The sequence below is a fragment of the Ceratotherium simum genome, chromosome 11, assembly GCF_057802395.1.
Source record: "Ceratotherium simum simum isolate JZ-2026a chromosome 11, ASM5780239v1, whole genome shotgun sequence".
NCBI lineage: Eukaryota > Metazoa > Chordata > Mammalia > Perissodactyla > Rhinocerotidae > Ceratotherium > Ceratotherium simum.
Window position 1 is genome coordinate 5855948 of NC_141910.1, and position 18915 is coordinate 5874862.

Below are 18915 nucleotides of genomic sequence, written 5' to 3' on the forward strand. Positions count from 1 at the left end.
TATGGAACCTTGAGCAGTTTCAACAATTGAATTATTATATGTGGGAGCTAAGTTCCAAGATCATTAGAGGTAAGTCCAGAATGGGAAATATGGAGACTTAAAGCTATATGAAAGCGGAAAGTCGTGCAGAAGAGGAAACCATGCAGAAAGGACAACAGAGTAAATATTCAAAAAATTTTGTGCTTTGAAACACACGCAGAACAGTTACCTGATGATTCTCCATTTCCCATGATAAATGGCTTTACTTACTTCACTTCAGTACCATAGAATTCCCTGTGTCTCTGCACTACTACTTCTACTTGAACTAGTTTGAGTGCTTCTATTACTTGACATAGATATTCATTTAGTGAAGCTAATTCAGATATGTGAAAATCTTGCGCCACTCCCAGACACAAAATCAAGTATTTTTGTCTTCTCCTCCAGACTTACTACTTCCTATAAACAACTCTCTCCCATCTCTTACTTTTCACCTTGCATAGAATGGCTTCCTCCTTTTCCTGGAATAGTCTACTTTCTGCTGAGTTCTGTCCCTCTCAACCTTTGGAGTATGACCCAATATTGATTTCCATCAGAAGGGCTTCTGTTGGCTATCCGTGTTTTTGTTACAAACATGTAGTGTTCAGTATTGCACTTGGTCAACTCTAGTCATAAATAGCTCATTAACTCAACATCCAACATGATCTGATTTTTACCTTGGCCTTTCTTTAGTTTATATATGTTAACAGAGTGAACTTACACACTTTCTTTATATAAATACATACTATGTATGCTTTTTTACAGGTCAATATTTCTACAAAAGACTGCCAAGGAACAAATGTAGGTGAAAGAATCAGTTAAGTGGATCCCTCATCTATTTTTCAAGGTATCATATGTCAACGATGGGGATGTCAGTCTCAGAATGGCCATTCCACTGGCCTCCTTACTAGAGAGCAGCAGTTCCCTAAGGGAGATTGCTCATGGTGAAAAGTTTTCTTCTTTACCCCTGACTATTCATATGCAGATGGATTTACCTCCAACCTACAAATGTACCAAATATTCTGATTGAGGTCGGTAGTGTCATACTCATAATTTCAGTTTCCCTTCACATTTTCCCCTGACATCATTTCTTTAGCTTTGAGACTGCTTAGCTTTTGATTTTATCTCCTGATACCTACTACTGAGCTGTGTCTTATAACTTTCAGAGCCCTCTCATCATTCTCTCCTTGGTTCCTCACATTCTCATGATTTTGGTGCGTTCTTCTCATAATAGACAATCCCCCCTCCAGTTTTAATCTGCAGACTCATGCAAGCCTACTCAGTCTTCCTGGTTTCTTCAGTGAGAGAGGAGCATCAAGTAGTAGCCATTTTTCCTACAACACAAATTTAGCTTCTTCTCCTTTGACCTCTTCTCTTTAAGTTATATCTATTTCTCTACAGGCAGCAAGAACATGTGACTACTAAAAGCAGAGAGAATGGTTATTTCAAGAAGCAGGGCTCATGCTACGTTAACCTTGGTCATGTACTGAACTTCACCTGAAAGCAAATATAGTGTTCAATCAGTACTCACAGAATGTTAGCTACTTTTAACCAAGCTGATTCATCTAGATTGAAATATTGGTAGTATTACTAGCAATGCACTGGTGCTTCACATATTGTTACTCATCAATCCTCACAACAACCCTATGACTTAGATATTACAATAATCTTCATTTTACAGATGAGGAAACTGAGGCATAGCAAGATTCAATAATGTATTAAAGACTAACGAGTTAGTTAATAGTGGAGGTACAGCTTGGGTTCAAGCAGTAGAGCTTCAGATCATGAAGAATATGTTGAAAAGTGTGTAGTGGTGAGGTCACAGTTCTGGGTATCAAGGTGGGGTTTTTAATAATTGTTGCCTTTCCTAGTTGCCAGAGGGACTGATAGAGTCCAACTGGAAAGCTCCAGCAGCATTTTGATCACAAATATTTAGGCGTGTAAACCCCTCTGCTACTGCATGTAGAAACTCATTGTGAAGGTCAATCTCATGGACTATTACTCTCATAAAGCTGAATAATGAAGCTTCAGAATTGAGGGCATATCTAGAGAAACTGTTAGAGCATTTCAGAGGATTTAGAAGTTTTCCTAATAGTCATAAGATTCAAAAAAATAGAACAGCATGCTCTCTGGCTTCTTAATAGAGAAAGGGTGTTCCCAGCTATTGGTAATGAGATAGAAGAAGGAAAACCAAACCCTGGGAAGGAGAAGAGATTCAAAGACAGGAGACACAGGCAGGCAAGATACCAGGACTGAAACGCCAAAACAAAAGCAGGGCACAGAATAATCCAGGCACAGATATCAGTTTATCACAGCTGTACACTCCAAATCCAATATGGTAAGTGTAACACTCAGGATTTGTAAGGAAATCTGAGGTCAAAGATTGCAGGAATAAATAAAAAGCTAGATTTTGCAGTAGGTAAAAATTTGATGAAAATATTATGGTATGAATTCTTTTAAAAACCTTAGACCTCGTTCTCTCTGCGAAATTTCTAAAAAATCTTAAATTTTAGGCAATTCTGTACTTTAAAAGCCGAACACTGACACTTGTGAGAGTGAAAAGGAGTGCTATTAATAATTCTCTAGACAGTGACATAAGTTGGACTGTCCCAAGCAAACTGAGACATATGACCACCTTACTTAAGGGCATAGTTATATGAGCAAGTTTTTGTTCCAGTTCCTTTCCAAAGTGATGTGAAAAGTGTGAAATAATTAAGACAAATCTGGGCTGGAGGCTGCAACATCTGAATTCCAGTACCAGCTTGGTCACTAGCTAGATATGCAGACGTTGACAAGTCACATAATTTTTCCAAGCCTTTCTTTGTTTTTCTTCTCCACAGGTCTACTTATACTCCTCAGTTTAGAGCTCTGCAGAGGCTCAAATGAGGAAATGCTCTGAATGATAAACAAGATCACATAAACCTACTGGCATGGGAGGTTTTAAAGGTAGATGAGATCGGCTACTGTCTGCATGGATGATTTCAGGGCTACCAGGCAGACTCCTCAATCCTATGAAATACTTCTTCCACTCTACTATCTGAGGCATAATATTAAAAATTAAGGCATTTATTGAAATACGTCAGGCAGAATTCATACTAAGGATTTTCAGGTGCATATATATATATATATATATATTAGTATGCATTTCGATCAATGTAACTTGGACTTTTTTGTAAGGAGGATTAATTTTGAAATCATATTTTAGGGGAAAACTAGAATAGGAGCCCCAGGTATCCCCACGGGAGGCCAATAGGTTGTAAAATATGAATTTATATAAGCTGAAGGCAAATTGTCCACGCACCAGCATGTCTGGAAGTAGTCTTGCATCGAGAGGTATTCAAACCAAGACATAATCAATGCCTTTGTCCTTATAACACCAACGCAGTGTTTTGAAGAGTGAAATATTAATGGAATCATAAAGTTGTCTTGTCTACACAGCTTGGAGTGATTGGTTTGACAGACATTTTCATCTGCTTGAGGAAGCTACCTGGTGGATCTGGCATTGCATAGAAGCAGCTTAACATCAATGATATGAATGTGGCAGGAGAAATTGGAGTTGATTGATAGTATTCACAAAGTGAAAGGCTTAGATGATTGACTCCTGAAATATTAGATCTCAGAAGCTTCACTCAATGATCCAGTCCTCAAGCTCTCTGTGTTTGTTAGGTCCTGGAGCAGAGATTATCAGTGAAAATATTAGACATACAGAGTGTCAAGAACAGTTTAGAGGCTTGCCATAGTAATTTGTTACTTGTATTAGTTAAAGCACAGAATGTGCAAATGACTTACCATTATATAATTAGATCTGATTCAAGTTATTCCATGTAAAAGATAACTTAATTCTCTTTTACTCTACTTTCCTTTCTTGAGAGACAGGAAAGCTCATAATCTTGTTAAATCCATGTAAGAGTCTCTAACATGCAGACATGTTAAGACCCTCCACTCTAGATTTAACTTACACTGCAGAGTATGTCTTAATTCAACATTATCAAAATTTTCACTAGTTGCCTTTTGTGAACATGTCTGGTTTTCTACTATAAGGTGTGTTTCTCAATGTTCAGGGCAGGTATAGCATATATATTTGACTGACTTGTAATATGCTGCTCATATAGTGATGGAAAGCTAGCCACAGACTACTAAGTAAACATGTAGTGTTAATATTAATTGATTTTCAACCTGGATGCTTTTGGTAAGACATTAAAATTTAGAGAAGTTACTTCACAAATTCTTCTGATGAAAATGTAAATGTAAGGACTTAATCCAAGAAATGACTTGCTCTTATAATACAAAATCTTTCTTAAACTTATAACTCATAAACTCCAACGTGATCTGAACCAGTGGAGCATTGGAACAAGGAAAAGAAGTGTGTAAAATGTGATTCTGAGCCAGGACACAAGTGGTGCCTTGTACAAGTGGCAGCCGTGAGGAGACAAATTGCTTCCATCCAGAATGGTGAGATGCCCCTCACAGAAGTGGGCTTCACGGTACCTGTGCAGACATGTGTACACACACACAACACACACACAGTGATCCTTGCTTTCTCTACTTGTATGCAAGCTGGTTTCTCTATTGAAAGGAAGTAAGAAAGCAAAATGTGAGATAACAATGAAAAGTAGAGAGGAAAGAAATGTGAAAGATTAGAAGGCAGGCTACATTTTATCTGTCAAATCCCCACTTTCTTGCTGTGAGATTGTTCTTTCAGGTATTTTGCTTTCCTAACATAAATTAGCTCTCACCTAAATTCTTCACAGTGCATTTAGAACTAAATAAAGCATTAATATGTTCATCTGTGTGAAATGTTCCCTTAACTGTTACCTCCGGCAGTCATTTAACTGAGTTTGATATGGAGAACGCATTGACATTGTAAAGGTTAATGATCCAATGATTAACAATACTCATTTTCAGAAAATGGCTTTAGTCATTGTTTCATAGAACAAGGGGAACAACAATTTGTTCAGTAGTCTCCAATGTCCAAGGAAAGTGTCTTTCTTTTTATGCTAAAAGCAGAATATTATCATTGTCCTTAGCACTTAAGAGTGCTCACAGGTAATATGCCAAGTGGCTCTTGTTGTATCTTCTATAGCTCAGCACAGAGGGTTAAAGGAGGCAAGAAGGGTTTCCCTGGTGTAGGAGCCACCCAGCAGCAAATAATTGGAAAGAGTCCAACCAGGTAGACAGAGTTTGGTATCGAGTGTGTGGTGACAGGTGGCATGAGGAGTCTAGAGTCTGGATTTGCAAAGTGAAATCCATCAGGCAGATGGAGCAGGGCAACACAAGAACTAGGAGGAAGCAATATTTGGAATTCCTTATGCTAGGCAAGCAGTGCATTAGGAGTATAAATAAAAAGAAGTGTAAAAAGGTGAATCCTAGACAAATGTTAGAGGACTTCAATTTTTAAAAAGTGAGTGTTCATCTGTAGGATAGACAAAATCTTTCTTTACTAATACTGGAGTTCAATATAAAAGATCAGCCTTATTGCTACCATTTATTAAATGCTTCCTATATGCCAAATCATCACCTTTTTCTGTGTATCTTATTTAATATCCTCCCCAAATCCATAAGTATATATTATCATTCTTACATTACAGATGCAACAACAAAGAGCCATGAAGTGCTTATTTAAGTGTTAGAGCTACTAAGTGGCAGATCACCTGCTCAGATACTACTAGTTTTGATAACTAGTTTTGATAACAAACTAGTTTTATACTACTGAGTATAAAACCTTCATTCAATAGTAGTACACTGCTTCTGTGATTCTTTCATCACTGTTGATATTGTCGTCATTGCCATAATGAGCGACAGCAGCAGCAGCGTTATCATCATCAACCTCATCTTTATCATGTTATACAGGTTACTGTTACCGATTTTTTTCCATGTCCATGAATCCTATTTCTGATAGTCATCCAAAAGATAATCTTCCTCACCAAGAACCATGGCTATTATAATTATATCTAAAATTACTTAAGAAACCTCATACTGCTTCGGAACTTATTATTCATCACAGGTTCCAGTTAGGAAAACAAAAGCTCTCTGGGTATTTCAAACAGAGGGAATTTAATCCAAGTATTTGGTTACACAGGTGATAGGAAAGCTGATAATCCTATCAGGTGAGAACCAGGTTCCTCAATGGTAAGCAACAGCTAAAAGGACTAAGAGACAATGGAGAGAATGTATGTCTAGAGCTAAGAACTAGAGGCCATCTAGCAGGGGCTAAAACCAATGCCAGGGACATCCCAGGGTGAGATGGGACATCCAATGTGAGATGGATCAAGCTGCCAAACATCCTCTTATAGTTGTACCTGAAGCAGAAAGAAGACCTGAGTCACCTCCAGAGATACCACCCGAGGCAGAGAGAGGTGGGCAGAGATGCTCTGGCTTTTCTTTTCCTCCCACCCTCAATGGCAAACTGTCACTACTGCTTCATTGGCTGCACCCAGCAGGAAACCAGCTCACACAGGAACATGGGAAATTAAACCTGCAGGGTTACCACTTTGCCCCACTGAATGGGACAGAGAAAAGGTAAGGAGTGGATCTGAGCACAAACAGAATGATAAATGGCACAACAATCAAGCTTCAGATGATGGTTGCCTATCTCTTTTGGGGGTCCTTTATGAAGTGCCCCAAACCAAATCTTTCATGAACCAAATAACCTGTATTAATTTCCTATCACTGCTGTAAATTACAAATCTCAAGTTTCTCACCTCACAGTTCTGGAAGTCAGAAGTCTGAAATGGGTCTCACTGGACTAAAAATTAAAGTGTTGGCAGGTCTGCATTCCTTTCTGGAGGCTCTAGGGGAGAATCTCTTTCCTTTCCTGTCTTTTCCCACCTTCTAGAGACCATCCACATTCATGGTTCATAGACCCCTCCATCTTCAAAGCCAGCAAATCTCCTTCTTACTCTCTGACTTCCTGATTCTCCTCTTCTGTCTCCCTTAAGATCTTTTAAGGAATCACTCACTCAAGGACTCTAGTGATTACATTGGGCCCGCCTGGATAATTCATAATTAGCTAGTTTGCAACCTTAATTCTATCTTCTACCTTAATTTTACTTTGCCATGTGTGTAGTATATTCACAATTTCTGGGCAGGAGGGCATAGATGTCTTCAGCAGCCATTATTCTGCTTAGCATGTAACTTATTCTTTTAATTGTATCATTTCAAACATAATCTCTGATTCTGATAATATCACTTCTGATAAATTCACTCGGCTGATTTCATGCAATACAGTAACACACAGGCATAAAACTCATTATATTAATGTTGATGAAATTCAGTTGAATCTGGTCAAGGCCTTACCAAATCTTCAATGGCACCTAAGTACCTACACATAATTTTGGCTGCTTGGAAGATTATGTGGTCTTTTTTCAGAATTTTCATTGCTACGGACAGCTAGATATGCTTATGATTGGCTTCTGTTTAAGCAAGATGTCATTATTCTAAGCACCAGAATTGAATAAACTGAAGACCTACTCTTCTAGTAAGTTTAGATAATTGCATGTTGGTATAATAAATTACTTCAATCCAAATGAATTCTCTTTTGTTTGTTGATCACTGTTGCTGGTTGTTTTCGCAAGTATCCTGGAGCTGCTTCTGAGGACTAACCTGTACTCTGGAGTCTAACCTAGGGTCCTTTCCTTGGAATTAGGTTCAAAGTTTTAATCCTCACACTGAAATCCTGTCCTCTTCCCATAGGGACCGATTGTTAGATGGACAAATCCTAGGGTAGCTATGTATCTATGAGGTACAGAAAAATACCATTTGTCTATTTCTCCAAACTCTTTTTTGACCATATACTTTTGTGATGATTAGATCAATTGGTAGCTAGGAGGACACTTTGACAGTGGATACACCAATATAAAGGCTTGTAATGTGACATTTTTATTGAATTTATCAAAAAGTTTTTATGTATATGACACCCCTACTACAGAAAATATTATGAAAATAAATGCCTAGTTTGATTTTAATCAAACCTATAGAAATTCATATGCTTTGAATTTAATTTTACCTAATTATTAATATGCTTGACACATTGATTCTATTTATACATTCAAACACATATAACTTACTAGAATTGGGGGAAATCATGCTAATTTGTAAAAAGGACAGATTCAGCCACCTAGGTTAAAATACTACTTTTCCCACTTTCTAGCAAGTGGCAAGTTACTTAACCTCTCTGTTTACATATGTTTCCTCATATGTAAAATGAAGAAAAATGCTCCTATCCATTTCATAAAATCCATACCAAGGTAAAATAAGTTAATATATGCAAAGCATTTAGAGCAATGCTGTTGACATAACAAACACTACGTGTCTTCACTGTTATTAGAATAATTGCCTGATAACTATTTCATTCAGAATTATTTTTCACCAAATTGATTGATTATTAAGGATTACAGAGCTCTTGTATGTACATCTGGACAAACAGAGTGATCCATTGTTCTGTGTGCATAAACCTTTCTGCAGACACAAAGCTTTGGAGTTGGCCCATGATGTGTCTGCAAGGCTCTCTTTGGAGATATACTCTTCCTTAATTTAACTCCCTAAAAACTTTCCATCTTCCTGAAAACCCTTCCACCTTCAACCAGATAAGCTAGGCCTTAGTCTTAAGTTTTTCTTTTCACGTGGCTAGACACATTCTAAAGTAGTAAAGAATACGAAGTTAGAAAGACAGAGATGAATTTTAGAATTGTTCAGGAGAACTAGAGACACAGCATAAAATGATCATCAGTAGCTCCATAGAGGAAACCCGAGTTGCTTTTACGAGTATACTTTAGGAGCACATAGCAAAGCCTCTAGCTCCCCAAATGTTTCCCCAACATACTCAGAATAGTGGCTCAGATTCCACCATTAAATTTCCCGTGATTTCTAATCTAGTGCATCTTTTAGAGCACTTCATGACATTCAGATGCCAGTGAAGGAATAGAACCTGTCTTATTTCAGCTAACACTCTCTGGGACTCACACAGCAGCCAGCTTGGGCATAGTCTTGGGGGAGCTGGATAAGCTTAGGGTGCCCAAAGAATTGGAGAGATGTTCAAGGCAAAGATGAGGGGTTAGATGGACAAGTTTTGGGGAAAAAGGTTCAAAGAGCAGCTAGGCCTACTTTCCAATAATTGTTAGGGCAGGTACCATATGGAAGAAAACAAAACTTTATTTCCCTGATAGAATTAGCAGTTTTGCACCTCAAGTCATGGGCCCAATAGCATGAACAAACTTGAAGCTCACATAAAATCAGAACTTTCCTGTTAGGAAGAAAAAGTTAATCTGTTTAAGCAAAGAGTTACCTTTCTTTGTTTCCCCACATATTTCATGAATAAAAGGTACTACAGAGATGGAGTTAAATAAGTAATAACTAATAATAAATTTTATGAAGAAAATAAACTAGTAAAGGAGTAGAAAGTGATCAAAGCTACTTTGGAAACAGAATTTTATTGAGTAATTAAAAATATTTATATTGTGGTTTTGATTTAGACAGTTAGCTGAAAATTTACTATGTGCTACCCTAACCAGAGCACTTTGGCATCATTTATATCACTTGTTTCTTTCAACAAGACTATGAGTCATTTGACTGGTACTTCTGTTTTCTAGATAAGAAAATTAAAAGTGAGGACAGTTAAATTGCCTAAGTTCGGACAGGTAGTATGGTGGATGTCAAACATACATCCAGGTTTTAAAGTTTGTGTTTTATGTGTACTTGTGTGTGTGTGTGTGTGTTTAACTAAAATTTTAGACCTCTTTGTCTAATTTATCCCTCTTCCTCAAAATGAAGAAATGACTGGCCAGCAGGTTCTCTTCTTCCATCTTTCCCCAAAGCCTCTCTAGGTCTTAAAAATCTTCATTCACAAAGATATGTAAAAGAATAGTAACAGTTGAAGGCATTACCTTCCCCAAATCATGTTTATTTTAATAGTCATCTCAGCCTTTAGAAAGAATAATTTCTGATTTGGTGAATTCGGGTGTTGAGTTGAAAGGGCATCTGTTGGGGACCTCCCCAGCATACCATAAACCCACATATTAGGACTGGAGTGTTCCCTATACTGTCTGAAATGTGTCCTTTCTATCTGGCTTTTCTTTTGTCTTCTCAGTCACCCTAATATTGCTTTCCCAGGTTGGGCTATACAATTTCCTAGCAACATTCTTTTCTCCTGCTAAATACTCATGTTTCTCATCAGTTGTTTCTGGCCTCCTCCTACCTTAATGATCATTTTGTTAAACTAAATCTCTTTAAGTATATTAAGCTATTTTCTTGTTAGAGCAGTGGTTCTTAAACTTGGCTCCACATTGGAATAACCTGGAGATCTTATAAAAAACCCCCATGTTCAGACCAATTAAATCAGAACCTGAGGAGGTGAGGCCTTGGCATAAGACGTGTTCTAAGCTCCCCGGGTAATGGCAGTTTGCAGGAAGGGTTGAGAACCACTGTGTTAAACTTTCATACCAAACCCCTAATGAAGTACCACTTACAGACTGCATCAGGACAGGGATTCATCTCTTCATTTGGTGGTTTGGTGGTTACAGGAAAAGGAGCTGTTATGGGGTCAGGGCAAGATCCATCCAGGATAGGAAACGGGGTTATGGAAATGCAGCTTCAGTGCTTTCAGTCCACCATCGGATACTTTTTCCTTGCTTAAGCATCTCATTTATTCACTCATTCAAGTTACTGAAAAAAAAATCAGCAGGAAAAGAGTATAAGTAGAGTTCCTCCTTAGGGAGATAACTCAATGGGCAGTCAGTGCAAAAGGATCCCAGGCCCCAGAAAAGTAGCTATGCCCAGCAGAGCTCAGTGAGGTCAATGACAGTGAGAATACACCTTTCTCCTATATGCGGTGTCTGCCCAATGTTGAAAGGTATCGTGAGTGAATAGACTTGGCTTTGCCTCTTGGCTGAAACTAAAATACAGGGAAGAGAAAATCCCTCAACAGTGGTTTCCAGGTTTAGAGGCACATTATAATCACTGGGGAACTTATAAAAATCTCCATGCCTAGGCTGAATTCCATGCTAATTAAATCAGAATGTCTGGGTTTGAGGCCCAGGCGTTGGTGGGTTTTAAACTCTGCAGGTGATTCCAGTGTGCATCCATTACAGAACCACTCAGCTAATAAGAACAGCTTTTCAGAGAACAACTCAAATTTTTCTATCTTCTGTCTATGGTATTTGGCCAGGGCAGGAGGGTCAAATAGGACATTCCAATTCTTTCCTCCATCATCCCCATAAGTTATTCACCCCTCTACTAAGACTCAATGACTAGAGATTATGGAATTGATTGCTGATCATGTACTTCGTTTCTCCTTAGTACTAGACTAATCCCTTCACTGCTGTTTTCTTTAAAACAACATTGAAAATCCTGTGGGAAATGATTTATATGTGATGTGCCCCAAATTTGATTACATGGACCTAATTATCAGCATTTTTTTTTCTCTAATAAGGTCAGGAATCTATTTTTCCTTTAAGTAGTCAATGAAGGAAATACAATTGCCAAGTATTTCTGAGTGACACATTATTTCATTGGTCCTCTCAGGAGCCTGCAGTAGACCTGATGATTCTCATTTATTGGAGCTCAAAGAAATTAAGAGAATTTTTATTTTTCTCACACCAAAGCCCATATCTGTTCTTTACAAACAATTGTCTCATGGTGTACAATACTCACAGGTAGTAACTGAGAGATTGGGAACAGATAAAAGTGGGTGTTTTTTTTTTCCTCTTAGGAACTTTCAGTCTAGTTGAGGAAATCAGAAAGACAAACTAAATGTATTTTAGTGGTTCTCAATTTTTAGAATGGCTATGAACCACCCAGTTTGCTAGAAAAAAGATTCAGATTCCTAACCCCTATTTTGAGATCTTATGATCTAGTCGTTGCTTTGTGTTTTCTTGGAATATACATGTTTATCAAGCCACCTTCAAAATTATTCCATAAATAGTCAACTTTTTAAACCTCAATGTTCTTACATAAAAAATAGCAATAATAATATCACCAATTTGTTATGATGATGGACTGTATAATTTATGTAAAGCACTTAACAGTGCTAGGTACATAAATGATAGCCAAACTACATATGTTATATGTCAAATCATGTGGTATTGCATTACATTATTTTATATTACAAATGAATGCAAAATATTTCAAGCTAGTAAAGGAGCGGCTTAAATAATAACAAGTGAAGGGATGCAGAGAGGTGGTCAAGGTCAGATGGAGTTAATTAAACAATGCTTCCCCGTGTTGGTGAGTTTTAAAGGACCTTGAATCAGCAGCAAAAAAATAGCAATTACTCCTGTTTTAAGGAAATTGACATTTGACAATAAGTGGAAACATCATTACTGACTAACTTGGCTGATTCACCTTGTTTTTCTTATAAAAAGTTCCAGCTTTAGGACAATGTATTATAATATGGTAATTTATCATTGTTGAGTAATTATTTTTAAGAACTCTCTCATATTATTAAGAGTTTCTGGCTCATGTGCACATCCTAGTTAGTCGATGAATTAAAAGGAAAAGTAGTATCAGTCCAAAGCTATCCATGATGCATGTTTTGTGGTCATAATACAATGGGAGGTGAAGAAATCACCTTGGCTTTTACAAAAATTTCAGGAGCTGGTGCTAACCAGAGGGAATTTACCATATCCAAGGCAGATGCTGCAGCCAATTGGCTAAATACTCTGATTTAAGAAAATGCACAAACATTTGTGCAGTCTGGCTTTGGAGACCTCAACAACGTCAAGATTGCCATTCTACTCGAGTGAATACATAACCTTTGCAAACCTGTAAAGCAAACAGAAAGTGGACTGAGAGAGAAAACAGCAAAGAAAAGGCACTCAGAAAGACTTACAGGAGCCAGGCTTATACTTCTGTGAAGGAGGAAGACTGTAAAGCGTGCCAGCTCCCCAAACATTATTGCCCAGGCTGGCTTTCTTCTCCAAGTGAAAAGAATGGCTCATTTGATCTAAGGCTGAACTTTAGGATCTACAGTCATCCCGAAGCAATATCAGGCATTTGACATGTCAGACTGTGCTAAGTCCTTATTTATGCTCTCTGTTTTGAGATTTCAGATGCCAAAATTTATGTTAATCTAAACTCATTCATTCAAATCACAAATATTTCTTGAGTACCCACTATGTACTAGATAAGGATATATGTGACATGGGAAAAAAAGAGGAATAACATCTCCTTCTGTGCAAAAGTTATGTCCATTCCAGGAGAGATTGTCATGAACCCAAATGTAATGAAAAACATAAGTAATGCTTAGTAGAAGAAAGATGTCTGCCTAAAGTCTAGGCATTAAAATATAGACCTCAATGGAAGGTTGAAACTTTGTTATTTCAGAAAAATATTGAGAAATATTTCAATCTGTACGTGTCTCTTATGCCTAAATCTTCAGTGTGGAGGATGTGGGTAAGCACAGATAGTTTCAAAAATGCCCCAGGGAGATTCTAATATGTACGCTACTACCTGTGGTAAATCACCCAATTAAAGAAAGGAAGGAGGAGCCTTTTCCCCCTGGGGGATCATGGAAAACCTTTAGGAAGAGGCAACATAGAAATAATTCCTTAAACTATTAAAAACAAACAAAAACCTTTGAAAGAAAAAATCATTTCAGAAAAGGAAAAATCATTTCTGTCAAAGGCATGGGGCAGAAACTTCATGATTTGTGATTTTGAAAGGACACCGATGTTAAAAACCCTTGTAGACGTCCCTTCTGTATGGTGACACTTCAGTGTAATAAATGTGAAAAAGGGAAGAAGGATGCCTAAAGGCCACTTCTCCACTGGGGGCATCTCTGTGGGAGTCTGTGATGGCCAAACCAGCGTGGTTTCCGCAGGACCGGCTTCGTGGGCATGACCAGCGCAGCTGCACAGGGACTTAACACTCAGAAGAAAGTTTAATGCTCTGAGGTTGTCTTGAAACTATTAACAATTTTATCTTTAAATCTGTGGTTTGTAAGTGAAGTCCAATGGGACAATGGAACATGCGCTGGTAGCTTGGAGCCTTGGCTCACAGGCAGTGCAGTCTCCCATCATCTCCCCCCTACCCCAACATGGGGTTCTCAACCACTGGCTCCTACCCACCTGGAGTCTGGGCTTGCACAGCCTTTCCCTTTCTTCCTCTGCCCTGGGACTGCTATAGCTCTCCATCTGGAGCAGCGCCCAGGTCTTTCTTTCACGGGGAGACCTGCATTCTGCCGTCACCCTCCGCAGCTAGCAGGGGCTGGGGCACAGTCATGAGGAGACTCAGGATTGGACATGCTGACACAATCCCTGCAGCAGGCCAGCAGCTCCATGGCCATTGGATGGGTGAATCAGTGGGAGGGAAGCTCTGGCCCACCCCAGATCCAGGTAGTGAGCATGTCCTGGGTTTCAATCTCTTGAGGGTCACCTGTCTGCCATGGGTTGGAGTGGGAAGCTGACGGAAGGGAAGATTGATTTCCCCACTTGTAGCCAGCAAGACAAGTCAGTTCAGAGGCTGGCAGTAGGGGAACCCAGCAGCTGGTGAGTCATGTATGCACACTGATTCCTGGCCAGCACTCCAGGTACATATGATGCTCTACACATGCCCTGCAAGTATCTTCATGCCTCAGGGAGGATGACATTAAATAGCAAATAAAAAACACCATGCTATGTCAAGAGAGTCTGTGGAAGAAAGGAAAATGTTTTATATTTTAGTACTTTTTATGTTTTTAGCATAAAAATACATTATAGATACTTTATGATAAAGGCATGATTATCCCTATTTTCCTGCTTTTAGAAAAAGGAGCCCTCCATTTTCATTTTGTTCTGGGCCACTCAAATTATGTAGCTGGCCCTGGGTCCATGATTGCTTTCATCTAGTTAGGCTGAGTCTAAATAAGACCCCATGTCAAGATACGAGTGCTCACCAACATCAGGTTCCCTTCTTCTCAGGGTATATGAATAGACTATATTCCATCCCCTTGCAAATAGGTGAGTCTGTGTGATTAATTCTCACCAGCAGAATGTGAGCAGAAGTGAAGTGTGTCACCTTCAGGCAAAGAGAGTGAAAAGCAGGTGTGCCTTCTCTTCCTTTGGTCCACCATCTGATTACAGAGGACACTGAGTCTCAGGATTGATGGACCCTGAGACTCTTGATGAGTACGTGTTGCAGAACTCCTTCCCAACCTCTCTCAATCAACATGGATCCCTTAGACTCTAAATGAAAAGCAAACTTTAATGTGTTATGCCACTTAAATTTGGGAGTTGTCACTTAATCACCCTACCTTGACTTAATACAAGTCATGATAACAGTCACCAAACAATATTTGTCTGGCTTTACCCCTGTTCAAAACATAAGAACTCTACCTTCAATGCAATTACCTCTGAGTTCCTTTTGAAAGCTTAAGATATCAGTCACATGTATTCCTTAAATAGTACCATTAAAGACTCACGAGGAATTTAACCTCTTGCTCCTCCCCTGTTTTGACATGACTTTAAAAAAAGGAGTAAGGGCACTCCATTGAGTCTTGGGAACTAGGCATCAGAGAAAATCCAGAAAACCAGGATAGGAACATGTGGTCATGAGATGGTGGGAGCAGGGAAAGTGGCATCTCTTTATATGAACTGGAAAGTCAGAACAAAACCATGGAGACACGCAAGAATGCGATTCATCACTTCAGTTATTTTCATAGCATTCAAGTAAAAAATTAAACCTATGGGCATGGAGTAAAGAGAAGAAAATACTCTAGATCAGTGGGTTCTGTGAAAGGCCTTGAACCTTCAAAACTAGTCAGCCTGTTTGTCTAGGCTTTCAGCTCCTTACATATTCAACTTCACTCATGGACGCTGAGTAACACTAAGCGCTGTTAAAAGGTTCAACTCTGGCTGCCAGAAGCATTGAAATAGAAATGGCCATAGTCACAAATAAAAGACTTGTTTATTGCTCTGTTTCTAAGCTCCATAATTATTTCAGGTAAAAAGAAAAATTACATTTGAATTCCTGCCTCTATTAAACCATTTGATAACCATGAGAAAATGAAAACATGTAAAGATACCCAAGCATATATTTGGATTTTTCAAGACCCCTGGAATTAAAAAAATGCTCCCTAGATTCAGTCATCTCTTTCATTTAAAAAGTGAAACCAAGGCACAGCTTCCTTTTTATACTTCTTAATGTTTTAATTACAGCAGTTCTCACTTGGCACGGTAACGTGTGACTGTGAAATAGCCCATGCACCTGAAATCTTACAAAGGGACCATAAAAATCAATGGGAAATATTCTGATTATTCCATGACCTTTAAGATATTTATCAAAACGTTAAAAATTCACTTACTGTCAGTTATAAATGTATAGGAAAATGAAAAAAATAGTAAAGTATTTTACACACTATAATTTAAAACATTAGAAACATTGAAAATTAAAGTTTTTATTTCTTTGTTAATAAAAAATCCTTACAGAGAGTAGCTTGAACGTTGCTTGTCTTGTTGTATAACTTATGACAGAGAGCAAGTATCTTGCATATGCATTGACAAAATGTCATACTCTTTCCTAAGTTTGAATCAGCTTCTAATATTTAACCCTTTGTACTTTGAATTTCATGAAATATTTTCAAGGGTTCCTTTCTTTTTTTGACATTATCACTTTATCAGTCTCCCTGGGACATCTTTTTTGTCACAATTTTCCTCTTTTACATCAATTAGTTGGCCTTTACTGAGTTCCTCTAGCTGCATATCTAGAGTCTCTGGAGTGTCACCAGTGTCAACATTCCTCCCGTTGGCTATTTCTTCTTTAAATTCCATGTATCTTCAATTCAAGTTTCACTTCCATCATTATCACTTTTTATTTCTTTGCTGCACTTTCATCTTTGTTTACTGAGTTCCTCCTTCATTTGTAAAGTGTCACATGGACTTATACCTGGGAAACAAGGAGTCAACACAACTATACACTTTGTTGTCTGCAATGAATAACAGATGTGCATTGACCAATGACCAACAGACTTTAAAAGAAGTGATGTTATTGGTTGCTTATCACAATGTGTATCTGTTGTTTATATAGTGATTTGTGAACTGAAGAGCTGTATCGGTGAAGTTTGTACTTTATCCAGATACTCACTGTTAATATTCCGTGGTATATTAACAGTGAGTATATACTTGAAATTTGAACTGTGTTGCTGGGGACTGACATTATTTAACTAAACTTTTGTTAACTGAAATGTATGCATATTAGAACCATGGAAAGAGTAAACTGCCTGAATTCCGCAATATTCTCAAATATGTAAAATAATCTCATGGTTTCAGATATTATTCACTATTTTTGCCTTTTTTTCCAAAATAAATATATCTTTAACCTCTTGTATACAAGTAGCTATCATTATTTATCAATTTATATCCAAATATCACACATCAATGGACAACAGTTGTTATGAAATATTGTTTATTGTTTCACATAAAGTCAGTTGAAGTGGGCAAGATTGATGCGTTTGCTTTATTTAAATTTAACTAATTGTTAGATTATGTCATACGAAGTCAAAAATATTGACCGATTGCTTTCATGAGAAGAAAACAGGCTCGAGATGAATTATCACAATGAATTGCCTCATTATAGTTCCATATAGGCTTAGAGAGGTGGTAGTTTTGCAAACTCAGTACAATGCAGATTTTTTTTTTGCAGTTCACCTGGAATATTAGTGTTAATTGAATGATGTAAATGGTATTTTTAGTTCTGTACTGCACAGTTTCTCCTTCAAATTGGCACTGTTTGGGATTTTTCCATATATAATAGAGTTGCATAATTTGATTAGTGTGATTTGGGGTATGTGTACTTAGAATGCTATGTGAGTTTCTTCCCTGCTGCTTTCTAGAGTGGGGAGAGCAGAGGGAAAGAAGAATGATGTTTCTCTCTTTTTTTTTTTTTTTTGGTGAGAAAGATTTGCCCTGAGCTAACATCTGTGCCAGTCTTCCTCTATTTTTATATGTGGGTCACCACGACATATAAAAATGTGTGGCTGACAAGTGATGTAGGTCCGTGCCTAGTATCCAAACCCGTGAATCTGGGCCATTGAAGCGGAGCGTGCTGAACTTAACCATGAGGCCACAGGGCCAGCCCCATGAATGACATTTCTTAACCTGGTGTTTGCCACTTTATACATGCTATTTCACTTAATTTTCATAACCAGGCTAGGATGGAAGCATTGCTATTGTCATTTTAAGAATGAAGAAATGGAACCTCAGAGGGAAGTGGTAACTTTTCCAAGGACATGAAGCTAGTAGGTGATAGCATGGAGATTTATATCCAGATTTATTTAGTCCCAATACTCTCACTATTTTTTTTAACACCAGCATGTGCAACATTTTTGCATTCATTGCAGACTTTTTATTTGATGTATACCTAAAGGGATGAAAAATACAAAAGACAGACAATTAACAATAATCACAAATCCAATGATATCATGGCATAATATTGTGTTATGCATCATAAAATCACCCACCCTGATTTCACTATTCACATTACTCCATAGGACTCTGTCAATGCTTTAACAGAATTGTTTATTGACAGATTTTACTCAGTCCCAAATACATTTAGTGATAATAGTTAATATATGTGGTTGTCGTCTGCTATATATTGAAGTTGTCTTATGTAAGTCTCTTGAAAGGAAATACAATTTCAGCCATGCTTGACTCAAAAGCTTGTTTTGAGACTATAATGAGATATTACATATAAAAGGGCCTTATAAACTTCAAAATCTTCTATATAATTCATTATTCTTTAGTTATATGTATATAGTTCTTTGCATATAAGAACATGTCACCATTCTCAAAAAGTAATTCAAAGCATAACTTGATTTCATGTTCCAAGATCAGTTGAGATAAATTCTATTTGCTTATGCACAAATGTGGGTGATCTGGAAAAATAAGTACCTTTAGAATTTGCTGTAGGGCAATAAGTAAGAAAGGCAGCCAG

At 37.8% G+C, this 18915-nt stretch overlaps 1 long non-coding RNA gene across 1 annotated transcript in view; it reads left to right on the forward strand.

Moving 5' to 3' along the window:
• Positions 1–784: 784 nt before the first annotated feature.
• Positions 785–18915, forward strand: part of LOC147915906 (uncharacterized) — a 70100-nt gene continuing 51969 nt past the window's right edge. Inside the window, exon 1 of the long non-coding RNA XR_015553549.1 lies at positions 785–862. This is a non-coding gene — a long non-coding RNA (uncharacterized LOC147915906). The remainder of the gene's footprint in view (positions 863–18915) is intronic.